Source organism: Bactrocera tryoni, chromosome 2 (assembly GCF_016617805.1).
Source record: "Bactrocera tryoni isolate S06 chromosome 2, CSIRO_BtryS06_freeze2, whole genome shotgun sequence".
Lineage (NCBI taxonomy): Eukaryota > Metazoa > Arthropoda > Insecta > Diptera > Tephritidae > Bactrocera > Bactrocera tryoni.
In genome coordinates this window covers 54,838,692-54,861,062 of record NC_052500.1, presented here as the reverse complement: position 1 = coordinate 54,861,062, position 22,371 = coordinate 54,838,692, and the positions used below count along the sequence as shown (strand labels likewise).

General features: G+C 40.1%; 1 pseudogene; it reads left to right on the top strand.

Annotated features, from left to right (window-relative positions):
• The window catches only part of LOC120768762, a 136,499-nt pseudogene that overhangs the window by 94,562 nt on the left and 19,566 nt on the right, over positions 1-22,371 (top strand).

The following is a 22,371-nucleotide window of genomic DNA, read 5'->3' as shown; positions in this document are numbered from 1 at the left end:
TAACGGATACGTACTTAAGTTTGATGCTGTCAAGAAGTCCAAGAAGGCCTGCCGCCAGATTATCGAGTATCTGACGTCGATCTCTATCCAACTTTCCTGAATCGTGTTTGGTATGGAAGAGGATTTATCTATAATGAAAACCTGGAGGCTGTCCCTGGCAACATTGATGAAATTAATTTCTATTGTGTTCAGCTTGGCTACGATATCTTTTAATTTTTTTAACAGCATTTTCAACGAGGTTTTCTTCTCAGGAAACACTCGTATTCCTTCTTTAATTGCTTTAAACGCTTTATCTCTTCTACATCAACCTGTTGATGTATCAGCTTTCATTCAGTTGATTTTGAGACTTTTCACGCTGTATCAAACGTTTCGCAGGCAGTGTAGGCAGGGCTTTGGGTGGTAACCTCTGTTATTACTGCTGTAACTACTGGTGTACTTTGGCTGATACATCGTTTCCAGACTGGTAAGAAGGTTGATCTTAATTTCCTAATTATCTTCTAAATGAAATCGCATGATTTGCAACCCGTGAACAGATATCTGTTTATACGGGGTATATTGAGAATGTCACGAAGTTTGTAACAAGCTAGTTTCGGGGCCTCTATAAAAATTGCTGAAGGTAATGCAAAGCTGTTATCTTCTTCTTTATTGGCGTAGACACCGCTTACGCGATTATAGCCGAGTTGACAACAGCGCGCCAGTCGTTTCTTCTTTTCGCTACGTGGCGCCAATTGGATATTCCAAGCGAATCTAAGTCCTTCTCCACTTGGTCCTTCCAACACAGTGGAGGTCTTTCTCTTCCTCTGGTTCCCTCGGCGGGTGCTGCGTCGAATACTTTCAGAGCTGGAGTGTTTTCGTCCATCCGGATAACATGACCTAGCCAGCGTAGCCGCTGTCTTTTAATTCGCTGAACTATGTCAATGTCGTCGTATATATCGTACAGTTCATCGTTCCATCGAATGCGGTATTCGCCGTGGCCAACGCGCAAAGGACAATAAATCTTTCGCAGAACTTTTCTCTCGAAAACTCGCAACGTCGACTCATCAGTTGTTGTCATCGTCCAACCTCTTCTCCATATAGTAGGACGGGAATAATGAGTGACTTTTAGAGTTTAATTTTTGCTCATCGAGAGAGGACTTTACTTCTGAACTGCCTACTCAGTCCGTAATAGCACCTGTTGGCAAGAGTTATCCTGCGGTGGATTTCTAGGCTGACATTGTTGGTGGTGCTTACATTGGTTCCAAGATAGACGAAATTATCTACGACTTCAAAGTTATGACTGTCAACAGTGAGGTGAGAGCCAAGACGCGAATGCGATAAGTGTTTGCTTGATGGCAGGAGATACTTCATCTTGCCCTCGTTCACTGCCAGACCTATTTGCTTTGCTTCCTTGTCCAGTCTGGAGAAAGCAGAAATAACGGCACGAGTGTAGAGGGCGATGATATCAATATCATCGGCATACGTCAGCAGCTGTACACTCTTATAGAAGATGGTGCCTTCTCTGTTTAGATCTGCAGCTCGAATTATTTTCTCTAAAAGTAAGTGGAAAAAGTCACACAAAAGGGGGTCGCCATGTCTGAAACCTCGTTTGGTATCGAACGGCTCGGAGAGGTCCTTCCCGATCCTGACAAAATCTGTTATAATGGGTTAAAATTGCTTGTTGTTGTAGATAGATTACAATTCAATTGTTCTCTAAATAGCTAGCTTAATTTAGGTTAGTAGGCATAAGCACTATACCTTTTAAAAAAAGACCTACCCTAGCTTTCACATACAAATACGAAGGTCGCAATGTATTTGAACTGGTCTGAAATGATATAAAAGTTTAAATAATCGATCGTATTTAATTAATGCGCATTTTTGTAGGCTGAGTGTAATATCGTACCACATGTTTTTTACATAAAACATTGTATTTTAGCCCCAGTTAAGTTTTAAGACGAAAAATTAAGCAGTTTTATTGGAAATAAAGTGAGGACTACAACTTAGTTAATTAGCTTAATTTACAAAGTCGTAATTACATAAAACAAGGACCTGGCATCTGGTAAATCAATTATCCGTGAATACAACTCATTCGGCATTTTGATTGGAGCGATTTTAGGCACCCAGGCCTTTAGGTCATTGTGAAATCACCTGGCCGAAAATCGGTTACTCTATAATATCCCTTCTTAACCATCTTCTGCTCCTAATGAAATTACTCAGTACAAAAAGTTGTATCTATTCAACCTTCGAGATACCGCCAAGAAACTCTGCACCGACAATTGTGATTATTTTGTTAAACAAAGTTTTGCATTCGCATAGGTAATGTTCTATAGTCTCCTCTTCTTGAGTGATTTTAAAATAGTCTCTATTACAATAGCCTCTAGTTCGCTGGCATATCTGCCAATTAGACAGTGACTTGTTAGCATTCCTACTAGAGTTCTAATGTCATTCCTTTTGAATTTTAATAGACGGCATGAGCGGTCTCTGTTCCATCGGGACTAAGTTATATTTATAATATTACTAGCTGCCCCCAGGCGTTGTCCTGCGTGAAATGATGTGTTTTGAAATGAAAATCAAGTTGAATTAACGTTGTGTTAAAAATCATTTATTTTCGATTTTTATAAAATTGTTTAAATGTAACGCAGCTTGAAAAAGATGGTGAGCAAATCCCCAATTTAAAAGGATACGCACAATGCACTTACACCCGCGATTAAGCATACAAATGAAAATGCGCGAGCGATTTCGTGTATAATTTATTTAATTTTAATTTTCTTTTAAATTGTTTATATATTTAGAATACAATGTAATTTTAAATGTATCTAAATAGAAGGAACTGTGATGTTTTAAATAATCGCAGTGCGAAATTGTTGTTGAATCTTATAGATATAATGAACGAAAACTGCTCCCAGGAACCGGGTTGAGACGAAGTCTAGCAAAAGTCCAATTGAATTATGTGTCGACGCAGCACAATGTATAACCGAGAACGAAAGTTGATGATCGATTTGTATGTAATGAATTGTGAAAACGAATTGGGATGTATCTGCCCAGGAGACCATCCTTTATGCTGAGTGGGTTGATGTGGTGTGGTGAGTTGTGTTGTGTACGAGTGTGGTGTCATCGACTATGGTAGTTTCCAATTTGTTCCCATATGCGGTGTATTGGGGATCATGTGATGTACACAGTGGTTTTGTTAGGGTGCGCCATTTTATACCGGGTAGGTTGGGGAGGCTTAACTTATTTAAACAGATGGTTTTCCAACTCGTCACGTATATCTGGCCTTGTGAAAAACATGGCATTTCCAGATTTATGCCACACACTTCTAGCGTCTATCCTTGTATCCTGTCGATTGTCATCGCAAATGCAATTTTCGCTGGAAACTGAATACGTTCGAACTGAAATGGCAATTTGTTGGAGAGCAAAAGGAATTTGTGGAATCAAGCGTTCTGCTCCTTGTATTTGATAGTTGCGGCACAGTCAGTTGGGTTCAATTACAAAATTTCGGCGCATGAAGATTGCGAAACATAATAATGACCAACTTTGAGACGCAAATAATGCGACGGCATACCAAGCCTCTCCAAAGATTTTAGAAACTCCACTGGATATTTCACAGCTTCGTATTTTTGTAGCTACGACAATTTGGCCAACGTTCGGATAAACATTCGACATATGATGAGTTCATATTTCGTTGAAGTGAATTGACAAAAGGCAGGTGAAATTGATATCAAACCACTGTAAGTATCGACCGGAATTTGCCTATTTCCAATTCTTATCGGATACGATGCAAAGTGTTTTCGGCAATGTAATTTTTGTTCGTATCCCATACCTGACGCGGATTTGAAGGCTGATACAGTACGCAATGACTCAAATGAAATTAAACCACTTACTGGCTGTAATGTATTCCCTAGGTTGAAATACACTCTTTGGCCATTCTCCAAATTAACTGTGAGACGCACAACAGTCGGAAAACGTTAATTGCAGTTTATGTATCGACCCATTTGATACTTGCTGATCTCATCTCGTTCAAAGCCAATAACCGCCAATAACCTAAACGAGGTTTGATTTTTAGTTCAGTACAGTTTCAGGAGGAACCCCAATAGCACAGTATTCAAACAGTAATATGGCTGGGGATACAAAAAGTGACCAAGATGTATGACAGGTCATACCGACCATAAGCTTAGCTGGGGACCTTAAATATCCTAGTGTCGAATAGAACTTACGGGTACTTGGCGCCATTTCTAATAAGGTAGCTTTAATTACGTAGCGGACCTACTTTCCCCAACACTGATGGATCCTAGTTATGAGCCAAAACAACAACAATATTAAAGGATTAAAGACGTCCGGCTCTCCTGGGGAAACACGGAGGCAATTAGTTGTTCCGCGAACAAAGACTGGTACAAATTGTGGATATAAAGTGAACCCTACCTTCAGGAAGGCAACAACACATATGGTAGTTTAATTACATTACAAGGAGCCTTCCAAAGTAAACAGGACTTAAAAAAACAGAACAATTGGTTTTTTCGGTAAAATCAATTTATTTTATTCGAAAAAAACCATGTCGAACATGTATTTTAGCTCGTTGTTCGGTATGGCCGCCAGTATGCCGGTGCAAGCCTTTTGAATGGCCTCTACATCTGCATAGCGCTTTCCTTTCATGGGTAAATGCATTTTTCCAAAAAGGAAAAAGTCGCACAGTGCCATATCAGGTGAATACAGGGAGTGGTTAATAGTTAAAATGTGATTTTAGTTCAAGTAATCGGTTAATGATGTCCTTCGAATTTTGGATTCTGAGAAATTTTTGGTCGTCAGTCAATTTATGCTTAACAAACCGAGCACACACCTTTCGTAAGCCCAAATGTTCGGTCAAAATGCGATAAATAGATGTGTTGGATAGTTTCTATTCCATTTTCATGAATTTCAATGATGATTCCGGCTGATTTTTGATGAATTCCACACATGTTGATCGTCATTTATGTCCTCACGATCACTTGGAAAACGTTGTAAATATTAAAACCACTCGTGCACTCTACTATGGGATAGGCAATCATCGTCATAAACTTGAACTTCAATTGAATCGTTTCGCTAAAAATTTTGCCAATTTTAAAGTACGTCGTACTATGCCCAATACTGAACCGACATAACTGCTCAGCGGAATCGCGTTTTATTTCTTCTTGAAGAACCACATGTCTAAAACAGACACCCTTTATCAATTTGTTACCACCAACCACTGTCACCTCACACCATTGCCGCTAACAAACACTTTTCCGGACATTTTTCCAATCCAACAAACAAGTAAGTAAAGAAACAACGTTGTAAAGCAAAGACAAACCCTTGCCAACTCCGGCAACTGTTTGCTCGGGCTTTCTAAAAGGTCTTTCTGGAACAAAAGCGGCAACGGCACCTCCTACATATCTGTTAACATTATAAAGAACTCGGCGCAAGTGTTCTGCTGGTAAGGTAGATTTTCCAAAGAGCCAAGACAGCAGTTTGTCTTGAGACATTGTGAGCGGCGCTGCTGCTAATACTTGATACCCATGAGACAGCAACGCAAAGCATATAAATGGGCTTAAGCAAACAGTTGGAAGAAGCGAAGGAAGGGACTAAAAAATTGTGTAAATAGAAAAAATATTTGTGAAACAAAAAACAGAAAGATAATATCTAGGTGGCTTGGGCATGATTGCAGCCCGGCTTGAAGTGCTTCTTCTGTTATCTACTGTTAGCATCAGCAATCATCGCATTTAACGTTACTTTCTCAGACACACAAATAAAATCTTTTAATGTTTAGAGTTTTATCTGTAAATTGTCATCCCATAACTGTATATGCACATATAAACAATGTGACAAATTGATACGTATCCTGGTGCTTCATATTTATTTACTCCTTCTTTGCTTTATTTATTTTTTATGTTTGTTCTTTCAGATGCTTCCAACTACTTTGACACCCAAGGACCTAATTTTTCGCATGAGCCACCATCACGCATCGAATTCACCAACAATGCTGGCAGCATTGCCGATTGCATAGCGCATGGCAATCCACCGCCGAATGTCGAATGGCTGGACAAGGACAATAATCCCATCACCTCGATACCGAAGGTAAGATTTATTCTGTCTAAAACTTAGATAGCGGTTACAGGAAGTAGCACAAAACCTATATGCAAAACTTTCTTTATTTTTAACTCTATTAACCCTTTTTTGTATCCGCTTTAACAGTTTTCTTTAAATGCATTGAAGAAAATCTTTTGCGCGAGTGGATCGAAGTTAAGAGGGAGGGTAGAATGTTAAATCTTCTGTTGTAAGCTCTCCAACAACTACAGACTACCAGATTACTGTAGTGTCTTTGAAGCGGAGGAAACTGCGTTCAAGGAAGTATACGATGTGTTGCTCCGAAGTGCAGCTTTCTGCAGAGAGGAGTGCATTCACTCCAACAGCCAACTTTGAGCCCGCCGACTGTGCGCTCAAAACTAGTCAAGGTGTGCAGGACCTTGTAAGCAGTAGCAGTCATAGATTTGTATGCCATGAACTTTCTAGACAGGGCACCCTTACCTCAATTTCTTCCGATTAGAAAAGAGCGAGATCAAGACACTTCGTCGATCTATGAAGATGACGCGATATGCTTTTTGTAGTTTATGAGTAGCACAAAGGACGAACATCAAGTGAGATCCATAATTTAGTATTAACCCTACGACCTCATCCAACCTAACCACGGCGATTTCCTTACTTCATTCTTTGAATCGATGTTATCGATCAAAAAGTGACAGCAGCTTTTGGTCATCGGTCGTAAAATGCATTTTAAACAAATAGCAAATATTACATTTTGTTTTAAACTTGGGCAAACGTTTACTGAAACATTTCAAATGACAAAAAAGGTTTATGGTGATCAATGCCTATCCCGTAGTAATGTGCATGAGTGGTTTAAGCGATTCCAAGAAGGTCGTGAGGACCTCTGTGACGATCAGAAGTCGGTCGTCTTCAGAAGTCAAAAATAAAGACAACGCTGATTTGGTTTTACGATTCCGAGGGTATTGTACACCGAGAGTTCGTCCCACCTGGTCAAACAATCAATGCTGTGTTTTACATTGGTGTTATGAAGTGTCCTTTGTCACGGGTTCGTCGTGCTCGACCACAATACCGTGAGGCAGGGTCCTGGCGCCTGTTGCACGATAATGCGCTGTGTCATCGGTCGACGCTTGTCACTGATTTTTTGAAAAAACTCCATATTAACCATTAATCACTCACCCTACTCACCTGATCTGAGACCCTGTGATTTTTACCTATTTGGAAAACTTCATTTGCCCATGAAAGGACACTGATTTCAGGACATTTCAGCTATCCAAAAGGCGACGACCGATATTCTCAAGAGCTTTCCGAAAAGTGACCCTAAACACTCATTTGAAGCGCTAATTGACCGGGCTAAACGTTGTTTCGAAGCACAAGGAAACTACTTTGAATAAATACCATATTCAGACATCGCGGCATAAATGAAACTCCTTTTCGTGCTGTCAAAATCACGGATTTTTTCCAAGATTTGGCACATGGTGAATATCTGGTCAGTTGTTGATTTTCCAGGCCTACACAACGCTTATAAGGTCCAATCATTTTGTTGACGGTGGGTTTTAATCTTTCACACAATGCGCGATAGAATATTATACGCGATGTTTAGGAGGCTTATCCCACGGTGGTTGGCGCAGATTGTGGGGTCTACCTTTTTGTCGATTGGGCAGAGTTTTCGTTCAACCATATTCTGCAAATAAGTTGGTGCATGCTCCTTATCCGTTTTTTGCCACCGTATTTGACTAGCTCGACCGGCAATCCATCGGCCACGTCGCTTTTTTGTTCTTCAGACGGGTAATTTCTATTCGTGGTTCTTCATGATCCGCCTATGCAACGTCTGCTCCATCGTCATATATTAGAGAATCGGGTTCGCCTTCTCCCGGCGTTATGCTTTCACTGCCATTCAGCAGGTTGGAGCAGTGTTCCCTCAATAATTTTAGTATGCTCTGAGCATCGGTTACTCTGGGGATTTCACAATAGTATGCTTTGTTCTTGAAAGCTTCTATTAGTCACCCCTTTTTTCAGAATTTTTCAGTATTATGCCTGTCGGACAGCTTGTCAAGCTCGTATTTCGGCCTTCATTTTGTTTTTTCTGTAAATGCGTCTCGTTTCCCTCTTCGGTATCTATCCCACTTCCACGGGGTTTGGTCGATTGTAAAGTTTCGAGGTAGGCAGTCTGTATAGTATTGTGACTGGTATTTGACTTTCCACGTATTATTATTTTCAAAGACTTTATTTAGACAAAAGATCCCTCGATCTTTTGGTCTGATTAGGTTAAGCAAACTTTCAGAAATATACTATTCGTAAAACGCTTAGTCTGGAAGTAATATTAGCTTTAGTTATTCTACATTCTCTTCTATAGGTCTTGGTCGTCAACAGTCTGAAAAACTTGAAAATTGTTGCTGCCGGGTTATTGCCTATGCAGACGATGTACTACTCATGGTCAAAAGAAGGGTATCGTAACTAATTTGAGGGCCGAAAGTGTCCTCGCTATTAACCAATATATATACTAACCTTGATCTCACCAGCCGAGTCACTTTGCGATAAGACTAGTTTAGGTGTCAGGCCACAGTAGACCCGTTACCGTTAAAATGGTAACGGGTCGAGACTCCCCTCTTCTCTTGTGTACGACTGTACGATCTGCACAAGCTTACGCGGCGAGGTGAAACTATCTCAATATTTCCTTCTTGAATGTACCGCGTTTGCGTAACCAAGAGCACTACTTAGAAGCTCAGACAGTCAGATATCCCAAAGATCTAACTTGAATACAAATTAAACGCCTGGGCAATTTGTTTATTGGTCTCAAAAGGCGCTTTCCTGGCTTATAACAACGGAGATCTGTTTTTATGGCTTCACACACTACTATGTATATGTAGTAGTGTAAGTACGATCTCTTGATCAACCATTGAACCCATCCTAACCTTACTTATGTACGTATATATTGTATCTCAAGCATTCTTGCGAAATAATGAAAATATACAACAAAAGCAACTACTGTTATAGTCATCAAAGCAGCCTTAAAATTTTTTGCAAAGAAAATATGTATTCTTCAATTGAATTTGTAAAAAAGTAATATAGAAATAAGTAAGTATGTATGCGTAAAAACAGTGGAAGGAATGCACTTAAGTATAATATTCGGTTATAAAAATTTAATTGTCTGTGTATCCTTTAACGCAAAAAAAATTACAACGAAATTTAACAACTTATAACTAAACAGTGTGGTAGTCTCTGGCGTAAGCACTAACACTCAACCGGATACATGAGCCACAGCCCGAGCAATGCATGGTACCTACTGTGCTCGTATAAAAACGAAACAACTACCACTAACATCAAAATTCAAATAAAAAGCAGTAGAAACAAAGTGACAATAAAAGCAACAATAACTTACGGTTGACATGAAGGAAGCGCTCGGAGTTCAGACGGACGGCAGAGTCAGTTTCCAACAAATTCAATCAATAACCACTTGAACCAAACTTCCGCCATTGGCGGCTAGCCTGAGTTATTTCGATATGGAACTGAAAGTACGGACTGTGTAATGGCGGGTGGAATCGAGGGAGTGTCGTTAAATATAACAGTGAGACAGGCTGGCGCAGTCAGCAAGTAGACAAATACTGCGAAAAGGGTGTTGTTAGTCAGGAAGATTAGCGGGCGGTCAGAAAATGTAGCAGCTTCGCATTTTATTTCGCACAACAACTGCTCTATGAATGTCGAGTACGATGCCATAACAAGCACCGAGCGAAGTCAACGCTCCATTGCTACTGTTTTTGCTATTGTAGTGTGGACAACAATGTAGCATTGGCAAAGCGATCAGCTGTGACGGGTCTTAGGTGTCGTCGGCTATGCGGGAGCCCTTGAAACTACCCCCTATAAGTGGGTATGTGTGTGCGTATATTTTAATCTTATGAATGTCTTTGTTCTCTTACTGGGACCCATCTATCCTCTTTGATGCACTTATCATCAATGCCTGCAATGGATTTCCGAATATCTGTACTTTCGTCGCAATTTTTTACAAGTCAACTAAAAAAAAATGTTTTGAAGTACCGTAACAACGCGCTGTCCACCGCTTGCAGAAAAACACGTTATTACACGCCCACTTCTCAATTTTAGGATTACAAGTTTTGCATTATTTTCAATTTCCATTACACAAAATTACTGTTTCAATATTATTACATTTCTTCCTCTACTCACTGCTAAAACATTTACCCCTCTCTTGCAGGTCCGTCATATGCTTGCCAACGGTTCACTCTATCCCCTCCTTTCGAGGCAGAAGAGTTTCGTCAAGATGTTCATTGGTCCGTGTATCATTGTGTTGGCAGCAATTCTGTGGGTACAATTGTTTCTCGTGACGTTGTGATCAAAGCAGGTAAGTACGGCGATAAGTTGGAATTAGAAACGCAGCGATTCGCAGAAATTTATCAACTGAATGCGTCCCAAGTGCATTGTATTCTAAAAGAAAGAGCATAGAAACATTTTAGTTTTTTCAAGCTATTTGACTGATTCTCTTAGAGAGTGTCATGTTTGCTTAGATAATTGCACTAATCATCGTAAGAGGAACGAAATCTCAAAGGCAGTTTTTTGTTGTTGTTGTGCAGCTCTCAAAAGAAGAACACTCCGTAACTTCCCCTTGAGCTTTGATCCTTCCGATAAAAATCTCACTACGCTCTTTTTCCGTACACTCCACACAGTCCGGATATCTCTCGTAGAGGTATGTTCACAAAGAAGAGAACAACAGAGTAGGTCTCGCGTCTACTCTTCTTAAATATAAATAGCTTGAAGCTATTTTAAACTCCATAGAAGCTTAAAAGGCTCACTGTCGCTCGGAGAGTTATGTATATCCGTAGAAAAAAAACATCAGAAACAGATTTCGCGTTCACTCTTTCAAGAGCTAGTTTCAAGTCCATAGATGCTGTAGTAATAAGATAAACAGGCTCTCGACGGACCTTTTTATGGTTATGAATATCAGAACCTAGTTATTCAATGGTTGATAAAATAAGTGTTCATATCTAAGGTTTTGTGTACGAAATCAATACAACTTGTAACTAACAAAAGGGAACTAAATTTTGACAGTACTATTCTTATCCGTTATATGTTATCTGTAGGTACGTTTTGAGTAGAGAAATCTTACTTAAAATCAGCTGGGTACATATAAGTCGAACAAAGCTTAATCGGGACTTTATATATAATTATATATGCATAAAACTCTAAAAGCTGAATGGAGAAGAAGTTTAGTAGGGATATTATCTCCATCTATTCTGAAGCGTCCATATTGGATTGCGAATATAGGACGAGGATATACTCCGTGGATCTTCATAATTCTTTCTCTATCCGTCTACCAAGCTCAGCTAGTATCTTTTAAGCGGAAATCAACTTCGCTCCTTTATCTATTCTGGAGAAAGCAGAACTAACGGCGCGGTTATTAACGCCAATGAGATTAATATCATCGGTATACGCCAGCAGCTGTACACTCTGATAAAAGCTGCTCGATTACATTCTGCAGCTCGAATTATTTTCTCCAGCAGTAGATTGAGGAAGTCGCACGAAAGCAAGTTGCGTTGTCTGAAGCCTCGTTTGGTATTGAATGGCTCAGAGAAGTCGTTCCCGATTTTGGCTACCCAGAAGATACTTGGTCAATGACCGGAAATCGTGAACTGCTTGAGCGTTATGTGAGAGAATCGCTTCTGGTCGCTCCCATGTAAATGTCAATCTGAATACTTTCCCCACTTGTGTGAACTTCTACACATGACTCCATCCTTCCGCAGCATACATCACGAACAATAAAACAAACAACTTTACACACATTTATAAACGGTTATCCGAAACTTGAAAATTATACAGATTTTGCTAATATTGCTGGGCATTTCACATACTCACACTTTCATTTAAAAATACATTACCACCCATTTATACACCCACATAACGTGACAAACATATGTAGGTAGACTTCAATGTCTGCAACCCACTGCGTATACGTGACATACAATTTGTATGCCTACAAACTGGCAGAGGGAACGCTACGGGCTGATAATGGTAAATGTCAAACCGAAAATTGAGCCAGTGTAGGTAGGAAAAACAGAAAAATTATGCCCGGAGAAAGGCGAGTTGCGTCGAAGTGAAACCTAACAACCCACACAAACACACGCTGGGAAGCTTTCATGCAACACTTCAATCAGTCGATGAGTGGAAATGAAAATTGCAAGGCTGACAGCTTCGAAATTTCACATACAATCTATACACACGCGCACACTGACATACTATTGTTTGCTGTAATACACTTTGCTGTTGTTGTTGTGTGGCAACTATACTTCTCTCCGTGTTTTTTTTAATTACGTATAACGCCAACTCCAGTTGCAGTATCTTTGCAAATGGTTTTATTATCCAGGGGCTCAAATGCAGAAAAACACTTATACACCCTCATGTTGATTACACACATTTGGATACAAACTTGCCGAGTGGTATTTTGTTCTTCTAAAATCAAGCAGTAGTGGTTTGCTGAGCCCCCAATTTCAGCCATATAGAACTACCAGGGCTATACCACAATTTGGTTTGGCAAAATTTCCTGCCACCAATATTTATTAGTCCAAATTCGGTTTTGTGTATTGTGGATATTGTAGCTGCGTTTGTTTGCGTATGTAAAGAGCTATGTTTGAAATTAGGAAAAAGGGAAGAAGGAGTATATTTGAAAGTTCCCTTATCCGTACTTACAAAAAGCCAGGAAAGACATTTTTCACAAGTTTTTCCTAAAAAAAATTGTTTACCACTTTCTTTACCGTCAACTCTAGCTTGGACAACGGAGGCAATATTGTGCGTGATTGGTATTAATACAATTCAGATTTTGACCCACCTTAAATGCGACCTTCATCTTGTACCGTCAAAGATTCTTGATAAGCCAGAAAAATCTAAATGGGTTTTCTAAGAAAATTTACTGTAGGCAGTCTAAAAACGTATGTAGACGAAAGGGATTGATTATGAGTGACTTAGACTTATTTTTATTGGAACAGGGACTTTTAAATTCAATACAATCCGTACTCGGATTTCAGGTTTTTAAGCATTAGCCTCGTTTGGATCACGTTTGGTTATTTAAGTTATTGGTTTGTCTATCTTCTAATATCTGGTGTTGAGTCAAAGTTTCGCTCTATGCTTCGAATATTATGGATCAAATCCATCTCTAACCCATTCGCACATAATTCTAAGAGTAATAAATAGACTTCCGGATAGTAGTTGTTCAAAAACCTGTGGTATTCAAGCCTCTTGGGTTAACAATTTTCAAAATAAAGCAAGGGGCCAAGTATTTTTGTAAAAAATATACAATCTTTATTGATCCGGGCTTTGTGCAGTTTATCCATTTGTTTTTGCCGCATTTTTTTGTCATATTCTTCTTCTTTATTCCAAGCAAAACCAGGTCCTTCTCCACTTGGCCCTTCCAACGGATTGGAGGTCTTAATCTTCATCTGTTTCCCCCGGCGGGTACTGCGTCGAACACTTTCAGAGCTGGAGTGTTTTCGTCCATCCGGACAACATGACCTAGCCAGCGTAGCCGCTGTCTTTTAATTCGCTGAACTATGTCAATGTCGTCGTATATCTCGTACAGCTCATCGTTCCATCGAATGCGATATTCGCCGTGACCAACGCGCCAACCATAAATCTTTCGCAGAACTTTTCTCTCGAAAACTCGCAACGTCGACTCATCAGTTGTTGTCATCGTCCAACCTCTTCTCCATATAGTAGGACGGGAATATTGAGTGACTTTTAGAGTTTAATTTTTGCTCATCGAGAGAGGACTTTACTTCTGAACTGCCTACTCAGTCCGTAATAGCACCTGTTGGCAAGAGTTATCCCGCGTTGGATTTCCAGGCTGACATTGTTGGTGGTGTTTACATTGGTTCCAAGATAGACGAAATTATCTACGACTTCAAAGTTATGACTGTCAACAGTGAGGTGAGAGCCAAGACGCGAATGCGATGAGTGTTTGCTTGATGGCAGGAGATACTTCATCTTGCCCTCGTTCACTGCCAGACCTATTTGCTTTGCTTCCTTGTCCAGTCTGGAGAAAGCAGAAATAACGGCACGAGTGTAGAGGGCGATGATATCAATATCATCGGCATATGCTAGCAGCTGTGCACTGCTATAAAAGATTGTACCTGCTCGATTAAGTTCTGCAGCTCGAATTATTTTCTCCAGCAGCAGGTTGAAGAAGTCGCAAGATAGGGAGTCGCCTTGTCTGAAACCTCGTTTGGTATCGAACGGCTCGGAGAGGCCCTTCCCGATCCTGACGGAGCTTTTGGTGTTACTCAACGTCAGTTTACACAGCCATATTAGTTTTGCGGGGATACCAAATTCAGACATCGCGGCATAAAGGCAGCTCCTTTTCGTGCTGTCGAAATCAGCTTTGAAATCGACGAATAGGTGGTGTGTCGATTCTCCTTTCACGGGCGCATGGTGAATATCTGGTCGGTTGTTGATTTGTTAGGTCTAAAGCCACACTGATAAGGTCCAAACAGTTTGTTGACGGTGGGCTTTAATCTTTCACACAATACGCTCGATAGAACCTTATATGCGATGTTGAGGAGGCTAATCCCACGGTAGTCGGCGCAGATTGTGAGGTCTCTTTTTTTATGGATTGGGCATAGCACACTTAAATTCCAATCTTTGGGCATGCTTTCGTCCGACCATATTTTACAAAGAAGCTGATGCATGCTCCTTATCAGTTCTTCGCCGCCGTGTTTGAATAGCTCGGCCGGCATCCCATCGGCCCCCGCCGCTTTGTTGTTCTTCTGACGGGTGATTGCTATTCGGACTTCTTCATGGTCGTTCAATGGAACGTCTGCTCCATCGTCATCGATTGGGGAATCGGGTTCGCCTTCTCCTGACGTTGTACTTTCACTGCCATTCAGCAGGCTGGAGAAGAGTTCCCATGATTTTAGTATGCTCTGGACATCGGTCACTAGATCACCTTTGGGGGTTCTACAAGAGTATGCTCCGGTCTTCAAACCTTCTATTAGAAGCCGAATTTTTTCGTAGAATTTTTGAGCATTAGTTTTCTCGGCCAGCTTATCAAGCCCTTCATAGTCACGCATTTCGGCCTCTCACTTTTTCTGTCTGCAAATGCGTCTCGCTTCCTTCTTCAACTCTCGGTATCTATCCCATCCCGCATGAGTTGTGGTCGATCGTAACGTTGCGAGGTAGGCAGCCTGTTTTCTCTCCGCTGCGACGCGGCACTCCTCGTCGTACCATCTGTTCTTTTGCACTTTCCGAAAACCAATGGTTGCGGTTGCAGCTGTACGTAAGGAGTTTGAAATTCCGTCCCACAGTGCCCTTATACGGAGTTGTTGACGAGTGCTCTCAGAGAGCAGGAGCGCAAGCCGAGTAGAAAATCATTCGACTGTCTGGTTGGATTGCAGCTTCTCGACGTCGAACCTTCCTTGTGTTTGTTGACGTGCGTTGTTTGCTGCACAGAGGCGGGTGCGAATCTTGGCTGCAACAAGATAGTGCTCCGAGTCGATGTTAGGACCTCGGAGCGTACGCACGTCTAGAACGCTGGAGACGTGTCTTCCGTCTATCACAACATGATCGATCTGGTTGGTGGCTTTTCGATCCGGAGACAGCCAGGTGGCTCGATGTATCTTCTTGTGTTGGAATTTAGTACTACAGATAACCATATTTCGGGCCACGACAAAGTTGATCAGCTTCAACCCATTTGGGGATGTTTCCTTGTGGAGGCTGAATTTACCGACTGTTGTGACAAAAGTACTTTCTTTACAAATATAAAATAGAAATAAAGCAATACTTATGTACATATCAGTCGTTCAAGCTTTGCGAGGCTTTGGATGCACAACATTATGACCATAACCGGTGGAAATAACTTCGTGCTACTTACCACAATTCACACTTCTTCTGCTTATCTGTTTCTTCAATTTTTGTGCGCATTACATTGTTGGTACTTTGGGTTTGTTTTGACAAAAATATTTAAACAACAACATTAATGCAACACCGCTGCGGCTATGTGGAATGCATTAATCGTACTAGTCGAAGACTTCCGCACGAAAAGAGAGCATTCGCTGCTTCTGGGTACAATTTTACCGAACTGTGCAGCAAAAACTGTCGAATTGTGTATGTAGAGAGAATATAGTGGAGAATAGCTACGTCGAGCAGAGCACACCGAGCACTTCGCTTGGGGTGTTATTGCCAGAATAAATGTAGAGCCTTTTACTCTTTACTCACAAACACTAACGAGGGTAGTCCGTTAAGTACGTAGACTATGTACACTTTAAAAATTTCAAATTATTTTTCATGATATGTCTCTTTTATGTCGATATGTTTGGCCCAATGATTCTTCAACTGGATATAAAACGAAGTCCACCTTATTGACTAATGTGGCTCCGGGCCTACCCTTCTCTAGTCGGTTTATATAGACTATACATATTGCATCTTAGAACTGGTTGGCATTCATTAAAGTGCAGTCCACATTCTATTGTTCAGATTTGCCGGGAAAATACAACATTTCCTTTCATCACACAGCAGCCGCGACATATTCTAAATGCTATTAAAATAAACATGGAGTTCGCTTCGTCAGTGTCGGTACTAAGAATCTGTAGCGGTATTTGGGCTATCGATTCCGCTCGTATATGCTGCATTATAAGTGTTGGTAAGTGAAGATTTTTGCTCGCCTATCCGCTTGTATGCTGAAAACAGACCCGACGAATGTGAAGCGCTGTGATGGCGACAGCGGTGATGGTGGTCAAGTGGGCAGAACTTGATAGTAGGCGTACATACGATATTATGCGTTCTCGGTGCGTCCTTTTCAGTGATTTTCGTTCACATTGTGATACGGTTTTCCGTTTTTTTTAGCTTTTTGGTGGTTGTTATGTGTACAGTGTGCGGTTTTTATTGCTCTGCTGCTGCAGTTGACGAGCCAAAAATTCAAATTACCAGCGAGAAATGTGAGTTTGCCTCACATGTCGTTTGGTCGTTCGGTTGGCCGCCTCGAAACGTGCAAGGATGCAATTAGGTTCTGCGCTATTTGTGTTTATATATCCTCGCATGTGCATACACATACATATGTATATATATACACACATGCAATTACGCGGGAGTTGTTGTGTTTGCGTTGGGCTGACGTTACTTGTTATGGGAAGAGTGCATTGCTGCAGCGTTTGATATTTCTGACTATAGTCCGAATACGGCCAAAATTGATGCTGCTGCGGTGACGGAGAGTTTTCTAAAGCTGCATATAGTCAAAATTACGTAAGAATGGAGTACATATGGCTTAGATGGAAAGTAACAAAGTTGAGGATGGCCAAAACAAAGAAAACGGAGAAACTTCAGAATGACCAATATAAAGGTTTTGATCAGTTTTATCAAATGTAATTCTTGATCCAAATTTCAACAGGACTTCTAATAAGATTGTAAGTTCTTTGAACAACTAGAACCCGACCGTTCAGTTTGGATGGTAAGTGTTTCTTCGGAGATTGTACCATTGCCTCAGGCAATAAGCGATGCCGAATGTTTTGAAAATATTTCTTCAAAAGCTTTCAATTTATGCTAAATGTTGTAGTGGTCCGAATCAGCGGTACCGCCGGTTAAAAGGACGTTTGAATCGATATCTCAAAAAGTGAGGGGATTTTCTTCTTTATTGGCATAGATACCGCTTACGTTGTTATAGCCGAGTTAACAACATCGCGCCAGTCGTTTCTTTTTTTCGTTATTTGGCGCCAACTGGATATTCCAAGCGAAGCCAGGTCCTTCTCCACTTGGTCCTTCCAACGGAGTGGGGGTCTTCCTCTTTCTCTGCTTCAACTAGCGAGCACTGAATATAAAACCATCAAACCTGGAGTGTTTTCTTCCATACGGATAACATGACCTAACCAGCGTAGCCGCGTCTCACTAAAATATCCCAACGTCGCCGTATATGACGTACAGATGATCGCTCCTTCGCCGTTGCCTATGCGCAAGGACCATAAGCCTACCGCAAAACTTTTCTCTCGAACACACTTAAGTTCCAATCATCGGGCATGCTTTCATCCATATTTTGCAATTAAGCTGATGCAAGACCTTATCAGTCCTTCGACGCCGTATTTGAATAGCGCCTGTCACTTTGTTGTTCTTCAGGCGGTTAATCGATATTCGAACCTCGTCAAAGTCGGGCAATGAAATATCTATTCCTTCGTCATCGATCGGGTACACGGGTTCGCCATCTGCAGATGTTACAATTTCACTACCGTTCAGAAAGATGGAGATGTGGCGGGTCCCAAGCCCAGCGCATAACCTCGCTAGAATAGTATATAGCGAGTCGCTCGCAGCCGCATCTTTGATAAACTGACGCTACAATTAATGAACACTGAAGTTTCTTCCCTTTCAGTCGCGACCCCACGCTACACACAAGCGTTGCACACACTCACCGGGTGCTTGGCGAGAACGCAAGAGTAGAAATTAAGTGTAGCCATACGACTTTAACTGCTTACTCAGAAGCTTGACTATACCCCATCAATATTATTTTTTCCATCCACCAGTCATAGCATCTTAAGGTGGTAGAGTTTCAGTTCTAAATGTCGCTAAATAATATACACAAGTATGAATAATAGTTTAGTTCGTTAAATCCCTTTCTTATGCAGACGACATTTCAGCAACAGATCTTCCACCATATACAGGCAGACTAAAACTAAGGTAGTTAGTGTATAAATTACTGTATGAGATACATTCAGAGATACATTTTCCTACTCGTATCTCACAGAGAGGTTGAATTGGCTTTCAAGGACATGTTTAAGAGTAATCCTATTCAAAACTAAGTTATGAGCTTAGATTTCCAAGAGTATTCTAGTTTAACCATCTCTGTCCAACAACTTATAGTGCAGCTTTTACATACTTACACTTGGATGTGCGTTTAATTTCAGCAGCATACGCTCCAAAACACACATTAGCATGATTATAGTATGAGAATGCAAGTGCTTGTAATCTTAACGTTTGGTATTTGGCATTGGCACAATTTTCACAAAACGTTGCAGAACTGCCACAGTTAGAATTTTGTTCAAATCCTTGCCGAAACACAACCATTCGTAGAAAAAAGTAAAATTACAAGAAAAAACGTTAACTTCGGCTGCACCGAAGCTGATATACCCTTCACAGGTGCATTTCTTTTAGTAACTACCGATCTGAACAATTTCTTCGGAGATTACTTTGTTACCCTAAAAAATAACCTGTGCCAACTTTTGTGAAGATACATTGTCAAATGTGAAAGAGATCTATACAAAACTTTATTCCGATCGTTCAGTTTGTATGGCAGCTATATGTTATAGTGGTCCGATATCGGCAGTTCCGACAAATGAGCAACTCCGTGAAGAGAAAATGAAGTTTGCAAAATTTCAAAACGATATCTTAAAAACTGAAGGACTAGTCGTATATATACGGACAGACGGACGGACGGACAGACAGACAGACAGACGGACATGGCTAAATCGACTCAGCTCAACATACTGATCATTTATATATGTACCTTCTGGGTGTTACAGACTTCGTGAAAAACTTAATATACCCCGTTCAGGGTATAATAATAAAAGAAAACTAATAAGTGCACTTACAATACGTACGTATTTAGTATTTTGTGTGATGAAACCGCAGGAAGAGCAATTTACCAGAGCCGCAGGAGTGGTTGTTAACTGTGAACTCTTGTACCCGCCGCCGAGTTGAAGGTTTATTTCAAGCATTCTAAACGGCTAACATTGTAATATTTACTTACCCAAGCAGTTGCATTTTGCAGATTAGTGTTAGTTGCACATATGCACAGATATGTGAGTGTGTGCAAATAAGGTTAACAGGGCTCAAAATGTTAAGCAGAACAGTCTTTAACAAATAAGTATTATCGCTTGTTCCTTTTAATACAAGAATTTAGATTTTCAGAAGGTCTCAATAAACTATTTGAGGCACGTAGTACTTGTATAATATTTTTGGGTACATTACGGAGCTGTTTTTATAAGTGATGGATCAGTTTCTCCATAATTATGAGGTTTCTTCAGACTCCCAAAATAAATGTTAACTTCTGTATTGTCCTCTTTCACTACTTCTAACGAGATCCTACCAAATGTATATATATTTATATGTATATATATAAATGATCAGCAAGACGAACTGATTAAGTTATGTCCGTCTGTATTTACTCTAACTTGTCCCTCCGTTTTTGTGATATCGACCTAAAATTTTGCACACGTCCTTCTTTCCCTAAGAAACTGCTCACCGACATCGCACTACTATAGCATATAGCTGTCATACAAACTGATGATCAAAATGTCGTCCTTTTATAGAAATGTGTTACATTTGTCAAAATATCATCACGAAATTGTCCAAGGTATTGTCTAAAACATCCAAAGTAAATAGAAGTGTATAAGTGAAATATCTATCAAGGGACCGATGATATTTCCAATCCAGTCACAACATTGCAAGGAGCTTAATTGAACTGTGTCTTGATATTTATCACGTTAGTTTTCGCAGTCGTTCAAATTCAATAACTTTTGCAGAGGAATGGACGAATTGAACTCAGTTATAGCAAGCAAATATATGGACTAAACCTCAACGGTGTAGTGCACCAGTAAGTTCCCGTAGACAAATTTTGAAGATGAATGCAAATTCTTTAACTTCGCTACTCTGATTGATGTTCACCCATTCGACTGCAAATTTGAATAGTTTTTGTTTAAACGTATTAGGTAAATAAGCGTGAAGAATGTTGCCGAATCGACAGTCGATAGTCGGTAAAAATTCCGGGTCAATTTCGGTATAGTAGACCCGACTGTCATAGGAACGGTGCGCATATTACTATTCATTTTAAATTGATTCCAAGGCATCTACATAAAGCATTTTTGTAATCATTAGAAAGCTTGTCAGCACTTTGTAAATATTTATTTTGATTTTCGCGTTTGCCATAAACGAGCTTTTAGAAATAATTAATGTGGCCAGAACTAGTTAGCGAATTCGCAGGGGTTCACAAATACATACACCAGAATGTATGTTTCGGTACTTTTTTCAATAATGTGTTTACAGATAGTTTTATGTCTTGTTGCTGTAATTTAAGTAATTAATGAATTTGCAATGTTTTTGTTTTATTACCTTTTTATTTGTAGTTGTAAATCAACGTTACGAACCGGAAGTTCAAAATCCAGGAGATTTTATTTGTAGCAATGTGTTAATTAAATTTAATATACCGTCGTTTGTTAAGGAGTATGTAACGGTGACATCATGGCTGTAGGAACCGAATTTCAATATATATTCATCGTTAGAAGGAGGTGAAATTATATACTTAACTAATTAAAAGTACAGTGAAGTCCCGATAAGAGAAGTCATACATACAAAAAATGATAATTAACCCCAATTAATCGTTTTGGTTACAAAAAGTTCATAACATAACCGTGAAGAACCGTTACTAGTAAACCATCTTCAAGTTTAAAATCAGCTTGAAACAAATTTGTTTGAGAAATTCCCAAAAAGGATTATGAGTATTATCAATTTTCTCCGCTCGAGTGTTACAGAATAATATAGATTTAAACATTGTTCGCCTTGCCCAATCCCATTAAAAGAACCTAACGGAGATTACGTGTTCCTTCGCGGATACATTGTTTGGATGAGTTTGGGCGTACAAGAAAAATAAGTTGGTTACGTGTGCCTCGGAAGCCTTGAGTGGACAGTTTACATCGCAGCAGGTAGTTAAAACTTTTTTTAGGGAAGTTGGTAACCTGTTAGTGAAAATATGCTCTAATTAATTTATCGGTAACCAACATAGGGTAATGACCTCAAGGTCCCAAAAGTTCTAAAATTCCAACAACTTTCGGAAACCCAAAAAAAGGAGTCAAACAACTATCAAAATTTAGTGTTCGCAACGATTTGCTTTTCATTATTCTAAATAACATATGTAGATTTAGTGAATCAAAAAGGATAAGTCAAAAACACCAAACGAACTACGCCATCCATCACCAAAGCAAAACGAGCCAGTCGCAGTCAACACTCGGTTTCCACTTACGCGCTACACTTCCAGACTTCCGTCTCCAGAGCTACGAGTTTCCGGAGTTCGGAGTTTGATTGTGGAACACCCCTTCCGACCAAGCGCTTACTCGGCTATCGACCATTCTCCATCGGGCCAACTCTTTGCACATATCCTTGTTGAAAACTTTATTACTATTTTTTGCCACAACCGACCAAAGCTATGTAAATACCGTGTCACATGTGTGTGGCCTGAGTAATTATGAATGCAGAGTGTGTGCAGTTGTAGTTAAGTATCCAGCGGAAAAAGTTAGACAACGAATCAACAAATAAAAGCAGCACCAAAATAAAATAAACGAATGCATTTTTGCACACCACATTTCCGTTGAACCG